At 36.9% G+C, this 16901-nt stretch overlaps 1 protein-coding gene and 1 long non-coding RNA gene across 3 annotated transcripts in view; one reads left to right on the plus strand and one right to left on the minus strand.

Moving 5' to 3' along the window:
- The window catches only part of dpp10 (dipeptidyl-peptidase 10 (non-functional)), a 1734026-nt gene that overhangs the window by 919323 nt on the left and 797802 nt on the right, over positions 1–16901 (minus strand). The window lies entirely within an intron of this gene.
- LOC148149642 (uncharacterized) lies at positions 7022–15388 on the plus strand. The gene is made up of 3 exons (XR_015757538.1): positions 7022–7136; positions 8953–9043; positions 15303–15388. It is a non-coding gene; the product is annotated as an uncharacterized LOC148149642 (long non-coding RNA).

The raw sequence follows: 16901 nt of genomic DNA on the forward strand, positions 1-16901 counted from the left end.
TGCAAAGTAAAGCACCCTACTTGTTGAAAAACATTGTTTTGCCATGTTTACAAATCAGTTTAACATCATTTGAAGAATCAGAACAGATTAATATTTGTATGGCTGTGTACTTGACGTACATTTCTGCTTCAAGTAACCTACACCTGGTATAGTATGCACAAACATTCATAGGAGCTTTCGTAAATATGATAAATCTAGGTTCCTTCTGGGGTTTAAAACCTGATTGACACTATCTTGAAAATACCAAAATGATCTTTTATTCTGAATTTAAATGCCCATCAAACCCACCAGCCTTACCTGGACTTGCCTCTATGTAACTCCAGTTGACAATATAATTCACTCGTATCTGTTATTTGAACCAGCTTGCCAACTCTCACAGTTTTATAAAACCACTATGTAGAATACTTCAGAGATTTCAATAGCTCAAAGAAGTTAGCCACCTCCTCCTCGGAGCAGCTATAGATTAGCCATAGGTATATTACACATAGTATTGCTTCAGAAGTCCACCATTAGAGATAGAAGTAATTCAAATTAGTTGATCCAACTACCTACTGGGGAAAATGGGACAAAAAAGGTTATGTGGTGAATTTGGTACTTTCAAATATTTTGTAAAATGAGCAACTAGGATTTAGATTGGATATACAACCAATAAGCAAAAATAGAATGTCCAAGGAGTTGCAAGAGGGATGGAACATGGTGAGGAACTTAAATGACAAGACTGTAAGATAAAGACAAAAAAGTGCCACCACAGCAATTGTAATAAGATCAGAATTGTAATAAAAACCCAACTGGGGAGGCTTCAACCAGGACATTTGTCTTTGAATCGAAGTATCTTTAGAAAAGGCAATGTCAGTGCAATTACCCAAAATGAGGTTGCCTTATTTAGGAACACAAACATTTTGAAACCATGCAGAGAAGTGATCACCGGTCTGCTAGCAGGTTCCAAGTGGTCACTCGTGAGGAGGTTGAGTGAAATGGAAGATCAGTATGCAAGCATTCTCATCTTTCCTCCAAACATACTTCCTTTGAACAATGGTAAATGTATTCCTTTACCCAGTGTAGATCAATATTAAAGTTTGAGCTAAAATAACTCTAAGATACATTAATACCTCCAAGGCAATTTTCAGATGATGTCATTTTGAAGGTCAAAGACAGCAATCACATGCCTATCAACGTAATGATTTGATTTGCAAAATTCAGGTCTTCAAATGTTATTTTCTAGGTATATTTATGCGCTGTATTTTCAGCTGATTCACCAGTTGTCTTAATGGCCAAAATTCACTTTTATGTTTCTAACAAACTAATAGAAGGTGTGTATAGGTGAGTATTGAGTAAAAACCAAGTTGTACTGTGATATTCCAAAGATTTTGTCATTACCAACCACTTTCAAATACTGCAGCTTCAAGGACTGTGGATGTTTAAGGAGAAAATTTACCATCATTTCTAAGGGAAACTGGAAATAGATGGCAAGCGAAGAATTTCAAGCATCACCTGTATTTTGGGAATAACTTTTAAAAAGGTCAACAGCATTGAGAAAGGAAGGGTAAAATAGATGTAAGGGAGGTAGAAATCATTCCACACAGAATTGGAAATACTGCAATGATTTAATTTACAATGATTATATTAACTTTCCAAGTCTTCCCCTGAGTTAAACAAATTCAAAGATTCCACAGAGTCATACTGAGAATTCTTAATCCAACTTATCTCTAATGCTAACAGGTTATTGAATGGCGCTTCAGTTTTCCAGTGAAAATGATGTGTGACATAATTTAACAATTACAAATATTATAAGTAGCTGCTTGAGCAGTTAATCTCCGTTGAGGTTTTAGTTCACATTTTAGTTACTGCATTGTTCCATTGATTCTTACTCACTCATTCAGATATATTTTGACTTGCTGATGTTCTTTTGTTCATGTTTTTTGCTTGAAATGTTAACTCAAACAGCTAACATTAACCTAAATCTATCCATCTGACAATGAAGTTTTAGCGTTCGAGGGGTAATTGCAGCAGCAGACCGACCAACAAGATGCTCTGACAATTGTGCAGTCCCAGACCAGCTGGTAGTTAATGAGAGGTCTGAATCAGTGTCAAAACTGTCTATCTGAAGACTCAAAACTTGCTTAAATGCCATATGGTTCATTCTCATTCCATCCATTATCACTATCAATCTGCACTTTTAGGGCCAGCTATAATACTGTTGGTTAGATTACACAATTACATACCTCTGATAGAGCTTGGCAAAAATGAGAATTGATTGTTCCCAATGAATTTAATTTTTTTCACCACAAATAAATTTGATTTCCAATTCACTGTTAATGTTCTATAACATAAATCATCATGCTGAGATGGCATTTTCAATTCTTTTTAAACTTGCATAATCTCATGAATTTGCCAAAAATATTGTGCCAGTATAATGATTATGGGATGCTCAATCTCTCACATGCTCCAGTTTAATAACCAGATTTCTGATTTGATACATTTCATATTATATTTCAAAATACTGAGGCCGCTATAACTGTAGTTATACATCCATCCTAAAATTCAAAACCACAATTTTTACAGGACCATTATAGACTAACAATAATGAATAGCTGCAGAAAGCAGATAAAAGTGGAGAATTCTAATATATCTCTACTTGAGTTGCAACAAGCATGTGATCCCAATGATCTTGAGAGACTTAATTACTTCAATTCCCACATCACTCTTCTTTTGTGCCACTATTGTTCATCTGATTAAGTGCACATATCAAACATAATGTCAGATAACAACTTACATAGTTCTTAAACTCTAACCCCTTTGACTAAAATGGGTAGCTTTGAGATCTAAAAAACTCCTTATTTAAGCAAAATGACAATAAATGTTTTTTTACAATGATGAGAATTAAGGTTTCAATTATTGCCAATTATCTTAGAAACTCATTCACAATCATTCTACCAGACTAAAGGCAAATTAGTTCCTGAACACTAAAGAATAGACGATGAATTAACAGCATTCACTGTTATATGTGTACTGTATCTTTAACAGAGTTTGCCTTTAAAGGACTGTACATAAAAGATTGTGATTCTGCCTGGACACACTATACTGCTACAGATTTTCAAGCAGCACACACAGAAACTAGTTGTTTGCTATAATGTCTACTTGACAATGTCCATTAATATTTCAAATAAATTAACCCACAGAATTAATCAATCCTGACAAGTGCTGATTATCAGACCAATTTCATTAGCATGATATTCATGTATAATGATAGATATTACAAACATCAGACTTGATTTGAACAAAGATCTATTGTTCCTTATACAATAGAAATGTGTGAAAATGCTGTTATTATTATATACACAGTCAAACCATGCAATAGATTTGATTACCACCATCCAAGTATAGGAATTTATAGGGCATGCTTGATCTAGTTGGGTAGAGGTAAACCACTAACAAGAGGTTGTATTGATATTGATAATAACTCTTACAGATTCCATTGACATGAAAGATGTTGTTACAGAGACTATGATGTGGACAATTATGTTAGGTCACACTCCTTTGACAAGTCTGCAAAATATCAACATAGTGTGTGGTCACTCCCAGTATTATCCCTTTCAGACATAGACCTAGTGACACATAAAATATAGAAAACAATTTAGACAATCGAGTCTGCTCCCACCATTCAATGCGATCATTGCTGATCTCCTATCTCAGTTCCAGACTTCCACTCTCTCCACATATGCCTTGATATCTTTTACACAGAAATTAGATTTCTGGATGCTAAAGACATTCAATGACTCGATTTTTGTGGTAGACAATTTCGTAGATTTACCAAAGAGTCCTCATCTCAGTCAGAAATGAGCGAGCATGTATTCTGAGACCATGAATCCTCACTCTGGATTATCTGGTCAGAGGGAAACATCATCCCTGTGTCAGGTTCAGCACTCTCAGAATTTTATATGTTTCACTCTGTCATTATTCTAAAGACACTTGGCAGAATCAACTGCGATAATTTTGCAAAATCTTTATTTTGGGATAATTGAGCTGAACATTTAAATTATAGGCCTACGAGGGATTTTTCTTGGCACTGTCAAGTTGACCAGTGTATGGTCAAAACAAATGTGGATGGATCCAATACATTTAGGGACAGAAATCATGCTAGAGTACCACGCATGTGCTGCTTGAAAATCTCTAACAGACTAACTGCCCAGGCAGAATCACACTGTTTTATAGACAGCACATAAAGGCTGTTAAAGGCATAGTACAGTTATAACTGTAAAGACTATTACATTATGCATGTGAGGGCAATCTGGCTGTGACATCTGTCACCCCAATAATCGTTAGGGTTAATCTGGCTGATCTGGCTGCCTTGGCAGGTGTCCCAAGGGTGGCACAATGGCTCAGTGGTTTCCTCCCAGTTTCCTCCCACAATCCAAAGATGTGCAGGGCAGGTGAATTGGCCATGCTAAATTGCCCATAATGTTAGGTGCATTAGTCAGAGGGAAAATGGGTCTGGGTGGGTTACTCTTCGGAGGGTCGGTATGGACTTGTTGGGCCGAAGGGTCTGTTTCCATACTGTAGGGAATCTAATCTAATCTAAATTATAAATTTATTCTTAAGTGTTCTGAAACTGATCTGCCTTTAGTCTGATAGAATAACTGTGGAAATGATCCCCGATTTGGTAATCACAAGAAGCATGCTTTGTTAAACCATGCAGTATATTTTAGAATGTTTAGAAACATAATAATTTATCATCTTTCTTCATTCTGATGCTGTATTCAATATTAATCTTCTCTATTTCATTGGGTAATGTATGGTATTCCTGTTCAAAGGAGCTGTAGCCTTTACAGTTTAACATCTTCAGCAGTTTGTAAAAGGTTGACGGCAAAACATACATTGCTATTTAAGTGTGAGAATTCTGGATTCAGCAGTCCATTTAGGTTTTCTATGATCTAGTTTCCCTTAGATTTAAGATAAGGCACAAGCAACTCTTCAATGCAAGTCTTATCTCTCATGGAGCATGTAGCTGTTAATTTTAGACAGCTTTCTTTTCCAATTATGGCTAGTTTTCTGACAATATAGCAATATTTTCCATAGTATCTGAACATAAAATTCATGAGATGCCTACTGGCATAAATAGTCCCTTGCCAAAAAAGCTCGGCCTGGATCACCTTTTTCTCCATGAATACTTGATATTTTCTTCCAGTGAAGACTACTTTGCCTCATTGACCTCTGTTGAGCAACTATTCACTTCTTTAATTTTCTTTGACTGTGTCCTATTTCCATACATTTTCTGAAAGTGACTTGTAATGCTACAGATAAAACTTTCACTTAAATAGCTTAGCGCAGTCTGTGGGCACCCTTTGCTCCATTTTGCTGGCAAGGACTTCTAATGCCTGGTATCCATAATAGTTGCTGTGTTGGTTTCTCACAAATGCCTCTTGTGGTTTTGAGTATTTAAACAACTGAACAAATTTTGCTCATCTTATGTGCCAAAAATAGTCTTATTTAGGATTTATCCGTGCTATTTCTACTTCTCCCATCATTTCAATGGTTTTCTCTAGAGTTAGGTCTTCTTTGGACTATAATAAATCTGACAATGACTCATCAGCAATTCTGACAACAATGTTGTCTCTTATGAATGCTGACATTACTTTTTCCATTAACACCATCATCACTTTTTCCATTAACTTATAAAGATAATTAATGAAATGATCTATGGATTTACTTTGATGCTGAAGCTTTCATTATATCTTGATCTTTCAAGAGAGTCATTTATTCTGAGGTTGAAATAGCTGTCAAAAGGTTTTCAAAAGTATCTGTGGCTTCCCTTATACCTTCTACCTCTCACAACATCAATTATACTTCCAATTGTATGTATAAATGTACTTATTTTTCAGCTTGAGATGTGATAACGGGTTTGAAAGTTATTCTGTAAATTAAGTTGTTTTCACCAAAATATCCAGTTCTAAAGTTCTACTTAGCTCATAGCTGAAGTTAAATCTTCCTGGTAATATTATCTCTAATGCCGTGTCATTCTCATGTGATTGTTCTATTGCTTAAAAAGGCTTCTATTTTTCAGTAATAGTGTTGCTACTGCTCTGTGCTGCTGTACTGGAGCTTTTTCTCAAATTGTGTGGTTAAAATGGAGGATTACTGCCTTTTTACAGCTTCATTAGATGAATCCTGCTGTTCCTGGTCTTAGTAAACAATTTCCATTTCCTAAGTGGCTTTACTGAATGAATCATATTGCCTGTGATTTTAATAAACAATGTCTTCTTTAATTGCAAATTTTCTAAATGACTTGGTAATTTCATAACTTTAAGAAATGAATCCCACTTCCTTAATGGATTCTCTAAGTGATTCCTGCTGACTGCAGCTCTAATAATAATCCCGAGTTCATTCGTTTTTGTCCTGGATCATTCGCATTTTCTTCAGTTTAAATATACACTTCCCACCTTTTACTGCAGTTAAAATGAAAGGTTTCCCATCTTTTCTGTGGCCTCAATATAGTTTCTAAACTTTCTTCTTCTCCTAGCATAGTTTAAGAACGCCATGGTTTATAATATGCCTTTTTTTCTGCTTTAATTCTAGCTGTGTGATATCCAAAGAACTGCAAACTTGGTTTAAATGCCTTTTGTGGTCCTTGATATCCCTCACTATATGGATGCCTCATGGTGCCCATCTCCTACGGCTGTGGTAATTGACCTGAGCTTTAAGTACAATCCTTATTTTTCACCTTTGCAGCCTGTAACAACAATCATGTTCCCTTGTCTGTCAGGAATTTTCGCATTAGTTTTGATGCCTCAGATGTCATTCCTTGGCTGAACCCAGACTAAAGATTGCTTTTACAGACTAATGCAACAGGATGGAGTCTGTCTCTGTTTTGGAGGAACTGAGTCAGCTTTTCCAGGAAGTTTTGAATTCTCCAGCTGCAGGTTTTACCACTAACTTAACTACTTTTCCTTGTTGAATATTGCCATGAGTTTCCTTTTTTATGGATTTTTAATCTTCAGCTCTCCCTGCTGCTACTGACCACTTGCATGTGCAGGAACTTAAAGCTGGTTCTGAAGTTACAGACAAATCTTTAAACTTCCATGATGACCTTCATGTACACATGACAGCCAAATGAAATCCAAAACACTGATCACAATGTTGTAAGTACAGCCATCTCCTCACTGTATTGCAATTTTGCTGAGATCATCCTCTTTGTGTGTAGAGCTTTGCAAGTCCTGCTTGATCCTGTGTGGTAAATGAAAACCTCTTACTTGCCTGTCTAAAAGGGCACTTGCATTGAAGATGTAGTAGTTTACTGCATTTCCCAACTAGTTACTGGCTACATTGAAATGAGAAAAATTGCAACAAAGACTATTAGGAGGACCTGGATGTTAGATCTTACTCTTTACAGCCCCTAAGCTGTTCTGTCCACAATCTACATGACATAATCATTGGGGTGATGTTTATGTCACTCCTCAGCAATAACCTTTCCACATCTTTGCATCATTACACAATTATTTCCTTCTCAACAGAAGAATACTTGAATTAATTAAGTGTGTAACTTATAACAATATTAGATTATTCAGGTTAAATTGTTGCAATGGCATATTTCACATCGATTATTCATAAAATTTGTTTAACTAAAAAGTAGGAAATATAAAAGAGGTGGCAATAAATCCCTGCACAACTACTTTAGGTTGTCTTTATATTCATTTTGGGAGTTGATATTCCATATCCATCATGCTTCCCAAATAGATTTTTATGAAATCAGAATAATGAATTGAAAAATACCTATACAGCATATTCAAGAAGAACAGGTACCCAATTAACACAATCCGCCGATTCCTAAACAACAAACCCAAACAAGCAGACACAACGCGCCCAGAAACTCTACACATTACCTTACATCAAGGACATCTCTGAAATGACTACGAGACTACTCCAATCCCTTGGCAACATGGTAGCCCACAAACCGGGCAACACCATTAAACAGTGCCTGATGAACTGAAAGGACCCTATACAAACAACCAGCAAAACAAATGTAATTTATAAAATAACATGCAAGGACTGTACCACAGACTACATCAGACAGACAGGCAGAAAACTATCCACCAGCATACACAACCACCAACTAGCCACCAAAAGACATGACCCACTATCAATAGTATCCTTACATTCTGATGAAGAAGGATATCACTTCAATTGGGACAACACATCCATCCTAAGACAGGCTAAACAGAGCCATGCATGGGCATTCCTAAAGGCCTGGCATTCAAACAGAAACTCCATCAATAAATATATCGATTTGGACCCTATTTACCAATCTCAGAGAAAGAACTGTAAATGATATCCCCAACCTTAAGAGGCCAAGACACATAAATAGAAAGCAGGACATAACAAAGCACTTCACCAGAGGCTCACTGATAATATTACCTAGTATGGTGATGAAACACCTGAAAACAAACCTTCCAGCTTACCGAGCAAATTTACAGCCTGATTGTGAAGCAATTTGAAGAATGTTTTTAAATACCAGCCAGATAACCGAATGTCATGAAATGAGAAAGGTTGATGACATACAATATATGCAAGTCCCTTACTGCTACTGAGAAATGTAAAGTCACAAATATTGTCTAATAAGCATTTGCTGAAAACTTCAGCAAAATGATACAACAGTTCTTAAGAACACAATATCCAAAGTAAAAAAAAGGGGCAGAATTCAAAAGACATGATCTTCTGCAGTAGGTAATTATCTTGGGGAACAGCAAAGTTGCAACAGGAGCATGTTTGTTCTCGTTGATGAAAATCTAATGTTTGTTATAAAATGAGTAATTTTGACTCATGCACTGAATATGGCATTCTTTTACAATGCTACCGCAAAATTTACAAAGTATTATTTTGATTCTATGATTGAAGTGGTTTATAACTTAGAAACCTGTTTGTAAAATAAATGAATTGTTGTGTTTATTCTTCCATTAGGGATAGAAAACAAAATTTCTGTGGATAGACTTCAATAATCGAGATGACATAACTCATTATGATGCTGATGTTTCACTGAATCAAAAATCAGGTCTGGCTTTAAAAGAAAATATTACCAAAGTTTAAAGGAAACCTGTACAATGCTATTCTTATTGATTTTTATTTTGCATTCATATGTTTGGTGTATTATTTTGTGTTTGTCAAGGTAAGGGGTGTCAGTGTTAGTGATAGAATAGCTTTCCAGTGTTTGGTTTCCACTGACGGCACCAAACAGTCACCTGCCAGCAGTCAGATAATACATGTAAACTGCATAGATTATTTACTGCAACCAAACGGCTTGCCAAGAAAACTTCAAAAAGAGCAATCCCAACATTTCCAATGTCCAATTTCAGCCTTTCTTGAAATACCTGAGTAAACTTAGCAAATTACTGCCAAACTAGACTTCTTTTTGTATCATTGATTTACACCCATTGGGAATGCAATTTATATTGCTACAATTCATTTGAGTAGGAGTCTTGAAGCCAGCCAAGAGAAGAGGAGACTTACATCCCATAAATCTGAGCTCGATTCAATTTTACATCACAAGTTAATTCACATCATCCAATCCCCATCATTTTTGTTTTGATTCCAATTTAGAATCTGCATTCAGAATAATTTTTGAGGTTTTTACCTCATTGTTGATTGCTGCCATGAGCTTTAGCTACATTCACTGCTCTTTCCTCACAGCCTAGTCATTACTTTCAATTCCAATACTTATCCAACTCCCTTTTAAATGTAACTATTGCATCTCCTTCCACCATTCTTTCTGTCTTTGCATCGACATAATAATAACACATGGTATGTAAAATTGTTTGCTAATGTAATTGCTGGTTCATTGCCAATCACTTTAAATCTGTTTCTTCTAGTTACCAACACTTCTATCATTGGGAATAGTTTCTCCTTATTTCATTCCATTAAAACTGTTCATGAGTCAAAACACTTATAACAGAGAATGTTAAGAGGAGATTTGATATGACAAATACAACCTCAGAAGTCTTAATCTATCTGCACATGATTGAAATCTCTAGTTTCTGACACTGTCCCGGTAAGTCTCTGCTGAACCATTTTGAATGCCTTACATCCTTCTTTCAGTGTGACACCCCAATTGATAAACATATTTCAGCAGAGGTCTAATCAGCATTTTATAAAGGTATGGGCACAATCTTCTTACTTTCGTTCTATGTGATTCTATTAAATAAAGCGAAGTATTCCATGTTATTTTGAAAGAACAGCCTCGTTAATTTGTTCTGTCACCTCTAATATTTGTGAACATTTAGTTCCAAGTCTCCACATGCTTGTGCCTCTTTTAAAATTATGCAATTCAGTTTATAATGCCCTTGCTCATTCTCGTGACCAAAGTGAACAGCTGGCACTTCCCCGTTTAAATTTAATCTGCCAGAAATCTGCTGATTTCACTATTCTAACTTTCCACCCATTTCCCATTGAAGTCTGTTACTATTTCCCTCATAGCTTACTTAATCCATTTCTGACTATTGCACCAACTATGAAATTGCGCTGCATATCCAAAACAAGATCAGTAAAATGGCTCAAAAAGGACCAAAGATATTAATGCCAGAAATCAGCATTACATATTTCCCTTAAGTCTGAAAAACAAATGTTTACCACTATTCTGTTTTCTGTGTCTTCAATTTCATACACATATGACATTTGGCCCTTTAGTCCTGTGAATGACAATTTTTAGGATTTTCATATTTTGAACTTAAACTCCATAAACACAACATTAATACCAATACTCCAGTTAATCATTACCAACACCCCATTGCTTCAAAAGATCGCAAGCAAGTTAGGCAATTCTAACTTATCTCAGAATCACAATTAACTTTGTCATTCACCACAACTTATGCTTCTCTCTCGATCCTCCCTTTAGTGGGAACAGGTTTTTCCCATTTACTCAGTTCTGACCACCCTCATGATTTTGAATACCTTTTTCAAGTCTCCTTTCAGTATTTTCTCCAAGGAAAACATTTATAACCTCTACAATTTATCTTCAACACTGAAGTACCTAAAAACTGAAATTATTCTCATAAATCCACCTTGCATGAAAATCAGCACACAATTAATAATTAGCTCACATACCACTAAAATTAGCTCTGAATTATAATCTTAGTCTAATGTCTGTGGTGGCAATTGATGTAAGTGTTATTTTTAAAACAAAATATTTCTAATTTTCTCCCTCAGCTCATTTCTTTTGTTAAAACAGTATGAATTTGCAATCATCCAGCACTTTGCTATCATCTGCACAACTAAGGAGTACTGAGTGTGGGCGGCATGGTGGCACAGTGATTAGCTCTGCTGCCTCACAGTGCCAGAGACACGGGTTCAATTCCCGCCTGTGGTGACTCTGTGTGGAGTTTGCACATTAGATTACATTACATTAGATTACATTACAGTGTGGAAACAGGCCCTTCAGCCCAACAAGTCCACACCGACCCGCCGAAGCGTAACCCACCCATACTCCTACATTTACCCCTTACCTAACACTATGGGCAATTTAGCATGGCCAATTCACCTGACCTGCACATCTGTGGACTGTGGGAGGAAACCGGAGCACCCGGAGGAAACCCACGCAGACATGGGGAGAACGTGCAAACTCCACACAGTCAGCCGCCTGAGGCAGGAATTGAACCCGGGTCTCTAGCGCTGTGAGGCAGCAGAGCTAACCACTGGGCCACTGTGCCACCGTGCTAACCACTGTGCAACTGTGCCACCCATTCTCCCAGTGTCTGCGTGGGTTTCCTCCGGGTGCTCCGGTTTCCTCCCACAATCCAAAAATGTGCAGGTTAGGTGAATTGGCCATGCTAAATTGCACGTAGTGTTAGTTGAAGAGGTAAATGTAGGGGAATGGGTCTGGGTGGGTTGCGCTTCGGGGGGCCGATATGGACTTGTTGGGCCGAAGGGCCTGTTTCCACACTGTAAGTAATCTAATCTAATCTAATCTGAATGATTATGGCCAGAACCATTGTAATTTCCACATTTACTGTCCTACCCAAAACACTTGCCTTCTCTACTTTGAGTACTGACAACCATTTATGTATCTCTTCTTTAATTCTAACCTTTCCAACATCACTGTTACCTTGATTTTTACTATATTGGCAGCATCCACTTATGTAATAAAATTGATGGAAAATAGTCATTAGAACCTCAGCCTTGTCTTTTGTCTCCGCAAGAAATGTTTTTGTTTCGGTCCTGCATTTGTCGACCTTCCTTTTGCAATTACAAAAATAATAGAAGGCTCATAAAAAATCTGTTGGTATGCCTTTATGTTAGCTGCTAATCTATTTTTGTATTTCCTTTACCCTTCTTATGCTCTTTTTAAAATCTCCTTAAATCTTGCAGTTCATTTTTGCTGTCAGCTAAATTTAAAATGTACAGAAATGAAGGAATGTTATTGACCTGTTCAGGAAGTTAACTGAACAAGCAGGAGACAGACAGTAATGGTACAAGGGGTGTAAAAAGATGTGCAGGTTAGGTGAATTGGCCATGCTAAATTGCCCATTGTGTTAGGTCCATCAGTCAAGGGAATGGGTCTTGGTGGGTTGCTCTCGGAGGGTCGGTGTGGACTTGTTGGACTGAAGGGCCTTTTTCCACACTGTAGGTAATCTAATCTAATCTAATCTAATCTAATCTAAATAAAAAACTGGTAGGCTAGAAGCAGTGATACCCCACAAAGTCTTCACTGTTTATTAATGACTCAGACAACATGAAAGACAATCACATCTCCAAACACCAATGGCACAAGGATACAGGAGCTATTGGAAACAGTGTGAATGAAAATAAAAAATTCCAAATAGTGTGACAGAAAATATTTCCACCAGTAAGGGAGTCAGTGATTAAGGAGTATAGTCTAATTTTATGCTAGAATTTAAATTCATTCCAGTCTGCACAATAGAAATTACTGAGATTTTGTTCTGAAGTTGGGACACCGATTTTGGGTGAATATCTGACCCTGTGTTGTGTTGGGCTGATGCCTGATGTGGTTTTTGACAAGCAGATCAAGGTATGACCCCAATTCAGGGGTCTCCTAAAGCTTAAATGCCAATATTGGTACAATACCATTGAACATGGGAACTGTGTCATGGTGAGAAAAAGCAATACCTCAAGATGCATGCACCTTTGAAGTGATTTTAAAAATTTTGAGTGTGAGATATTCCATATGCAGCCATCATTGTGGAGGGACAATCTCACAATTTGGTAACCAACAATTGCAAACATAGTATAATGGCTGTGATAGACATTATAATTGAAGAAGCACTGGCCACCACTATTCACAAACCCCTTCCTCTCATCTACTATCTGGAAATTATGTCCATTTTTTGAAATTTTCAGTTGGAGTGTGATCTTAATAGGATCATTACTTGGCTTAAAAGCCAACATTCTTCCAGTTGCCCTGGGGTTGGGACCATAGTGTGAGACCAACAGTTCAACTGATGGTGGGAAACAACATACCTGCCCATCTTTTATCCTGTCCCCATAGCTGCTTCAAAGTTTAGCCCTCTGAAAAACTTCTACATTCCTGGGACAATGCTCTCTTCAACACTGAGTGTACGTACTCTCCTAGAACTGTAGTAGTTCAAGGCAACAACTCACCACCACTTCACAAGGGCTTTTAGAAATGCACAAAGATGTGGGAAGGTGACACGCATGAACAAATAAAAGGAAATCACATGAAGGGTGATCACAAGTTTGGAACTTTGGATGCAAAATCAATTACAAATGTTCAATCTGAGACTGATAAATGCTTGTTAACAAACGATATGAAGAAGTATAGTACAAACACAAATATGGAGTTGTATCATTCAATTTTCAACAAATGGTGGTTTAGGCTCAAGGCTTAAATGGCCTATTCCTGGTCTCACATTCCTACCTTCTTTATAAATTCTGAATTCATCTCGATTCTCCTCTAATATGAAATATAACTAATATAAACTTTCTAAATCCATTTAATTTTAATTTCTATATTGATTGCCATTTAGTCATTTCCACTTTTGAACGGTCTTCCTGTTCACTTCATGTGAATACGTTTACTCTATCATAAACGTCCGCTCTTTGAAGACCTCCCATTATTCAATTAATGTCTTGCCTGCTAAGTTTTCATTCCATTCTATGTGGGCCAGCTCCCTTTCAACTCACTGAAATCAGGTGTCCTCCAGCTAAATAATGTTTTTTACTTTATTGTCTCTTAATCCTATGCCTTGGAAATTTTAAATCTGTTAATATAATTCAGTCTGGTCCCCAGTGCTCTCCCACGTACAAATGTTCTACTTAGCACGTTGCTTCAGAATTAGGTGCAGTATTGTTTTCCTGTGCATTGGGCTCAAAATACAGTGATCAAGAGAGCTATTTTGCATAGAGTTCAGGAATTTTTTCCAGTCTTGGTCTCATATTTTCATAACACCAGCATATTAATGTCCCCATTTGGGCAGCATCTTGAAATCTTTCTGTACGTTACCATGTTTTATCCAAATCTTTGCCACTAATTGTTAGCCGATTCTTTTAGCAATTGATGTTCACCCCCACCAGTCCTATTCATAACATCTTTCATGTGTTATTTTGGTTCACATCGATGGAGAATCCACACACCACCCCACCATATTAATTATCCTCCCCAAGAAGATATTGGTCCCAGCTCTACCAAGATGCAATTTGTCCATCCAGAACCAGTACTTCCTGCACCAGAATTGGTTAACAGATTTTAAATGGATAAAATTAAGAGGGATCTGACTTTATTATAAAACTGAAAAAAAGAGAAAATGCTGAAAATACTCAGCAAGCCAGGTGGTAGATATTGAGAAGAAAGAGAGGTAAGGGCCTAGATTTTCGTCTTGGACTCAGGAGACATGGGTCCAGCTGATTCCAATATCCAAATTCCAAACCCATCTCAGAATCCCATTGACATCAGGTTTTCAACTCAGAGGCAGGGACAGAATGGGGTCAGGTTTTTCAAGTCATGATGTAGTGTGGGAGGGTTATGGATGTGGAGGCAGGCTGGGTAGTAGGGCCACATCAGTTATTGGGGATAGCAAGGCAGCTACCAATCCCACTTCTCTACAACCTTAACCTCACTCCTTACTGCTTTCAATCATCCAATGACACCCCCCATGCTCCTTATACCCCTCACCTCATATGGTCTAGAACAAGTCATCCATGATTATCTGACAGCAGACCGCAGGACAGATTTAAAATGGCCATCAAAAGAAATTTGACAATTTAATACAGCTCTAAGATGAATATACTTCAGACTGAAAAAGATCTTTGCCTAACCTGTTGCCAATCTTTTCATTTTCTTTCAGATTTCTGGCAGCACAGTGTTTCACTTTTGGATCCAACTTTAGTTGGTCATATTATTTGTAACAACACTGCATTTCTAGGGAAAAAACTTATTTAAGAGACATCAAATTTCCAAATAAAGTTGCAGATTTGTCTTTTGCACATTTTGGTAGGTAGTTATCTTTTTCTTTAATTAGCTTCCCTGCTCTAGATTAACACAAGGGCTTATTTTTGGTACATCACATTGCATTTATACTGTTATTTATGAAAGAACCAAAAGGTCACTTTGACTGTAACATTGACTTATTGTCTGCACTAAGCATCAGTGAGGTGCCAATACAGAAACAAATGGAAGAAAAGGTTCAGTGAACAAAAACTTTCTTATTTCTGATTCTGCTCCCAATTCTCAGTAGCTTCAAATTACTTCTTCCTTTGTAAATAAATGAAACAAAATCAGTTGTGCTCCTAGAGAATTTTGACAACAACATGTTGTTTTTTTTCTTTCCTATTCAAAAATATTCTCAGTACAAGTAGGAATTCTGTAAAATCTGGTTACAATTTATGAAGGTCATAAGCATACCAATTTTCTGTCGTATAATAAAATTATGGATTAACTAAGCTTTGGCAGACACAGACAAGTTTTACAATAAGATGACCTTTAAAAAGGCATTTTTAAAAAGTGTGATGAAAGAAACAGAATAGCCAGGCTTTCCAGCAACAGTTTGTAGTCACAGTACAAAAGCAAAATACAGTGGCTGCTGAGAATCAAAGCCTGAAAAATGCTGGCAACACTCAACAGCTCTGCTCTCATCTGTTAAGAAAGAAACTAAGTTCATATTCAGATCAATAATCTTCCATCAGAATTCCAGTGAAAGGTCACTAACCTAAAATGGTAACTTGCTGTTTGTTCTCCACAGATAAACTGCCCATTTTCTGTAATGTGCAGCAGCATACCTGAAGCCCTACAATCAGTTTATTGTGGGCATAAGCAGTTCTGATAATGGCCAGTAGAGCAGCAATCCCAAAATCTATTGTTTTAAAGATATTCAGGAGATGATTAGCAAACTGTGCTGAATTTTGAAAACACTTCTGGATAAGCACTCAAAGTGCTACAAGCTACGGTGCTACAAATCAAGAGTTGGAAGGTGTGATATTAGAAGATAACTCTTTCTTTTGCCACAGGCAATATGAGCTGAAGATCTCCTTCCATGCTGTAATGTTTCTATAACAGGTATTTCTTTACTGCCAACTGAGAATCCTGTGTGACTTGGGGATATCAACTGATATTTGGTTTATTAATAACCATGAAGATCAAAGATATAATTTATCCCATATACAATTTTAATTTGTTGGACCAGCAACCTTTAGTTTTCTCATTCATGGGATGCAGGTGTTGCTAGTTAGGCCAATATTTATTGCACATTCCTAATTGTCCAGAGGACATTGAAGAGTCAGCCACATTTTCTGTGGGTCTGGAGTCTGGTCATATAAACCAGATGATGTAAGGAGGATAGATGTTCTCTAAAGGACATTAATAAATCAGACAGGTTTTCATGACAATCAATAGTGGTTACATGACCACCATTAAGCTAGTTTCTAAATCCAGATTTTACTGACTTCAA

The sequence above is a fragment of the Chiloscyllium plagiosum genome, unplaced genomic scaffold (genome assembly GCF_037043375.1).
Source record: "Chiloscyllium plagiosum isolate Xiang-an unplaced genomic scaffold, Cpla_swu_hap1 HiC_scaffold_7, whole genome shotgun sequence".
Lineage (NCBI taxonomy): Eukaryota > Metazoa > Chordata > Chondrichthyes > Orectolobiformes > Hemiscylliidae > Chiloscyllium > Chiloscyllium plagiosum.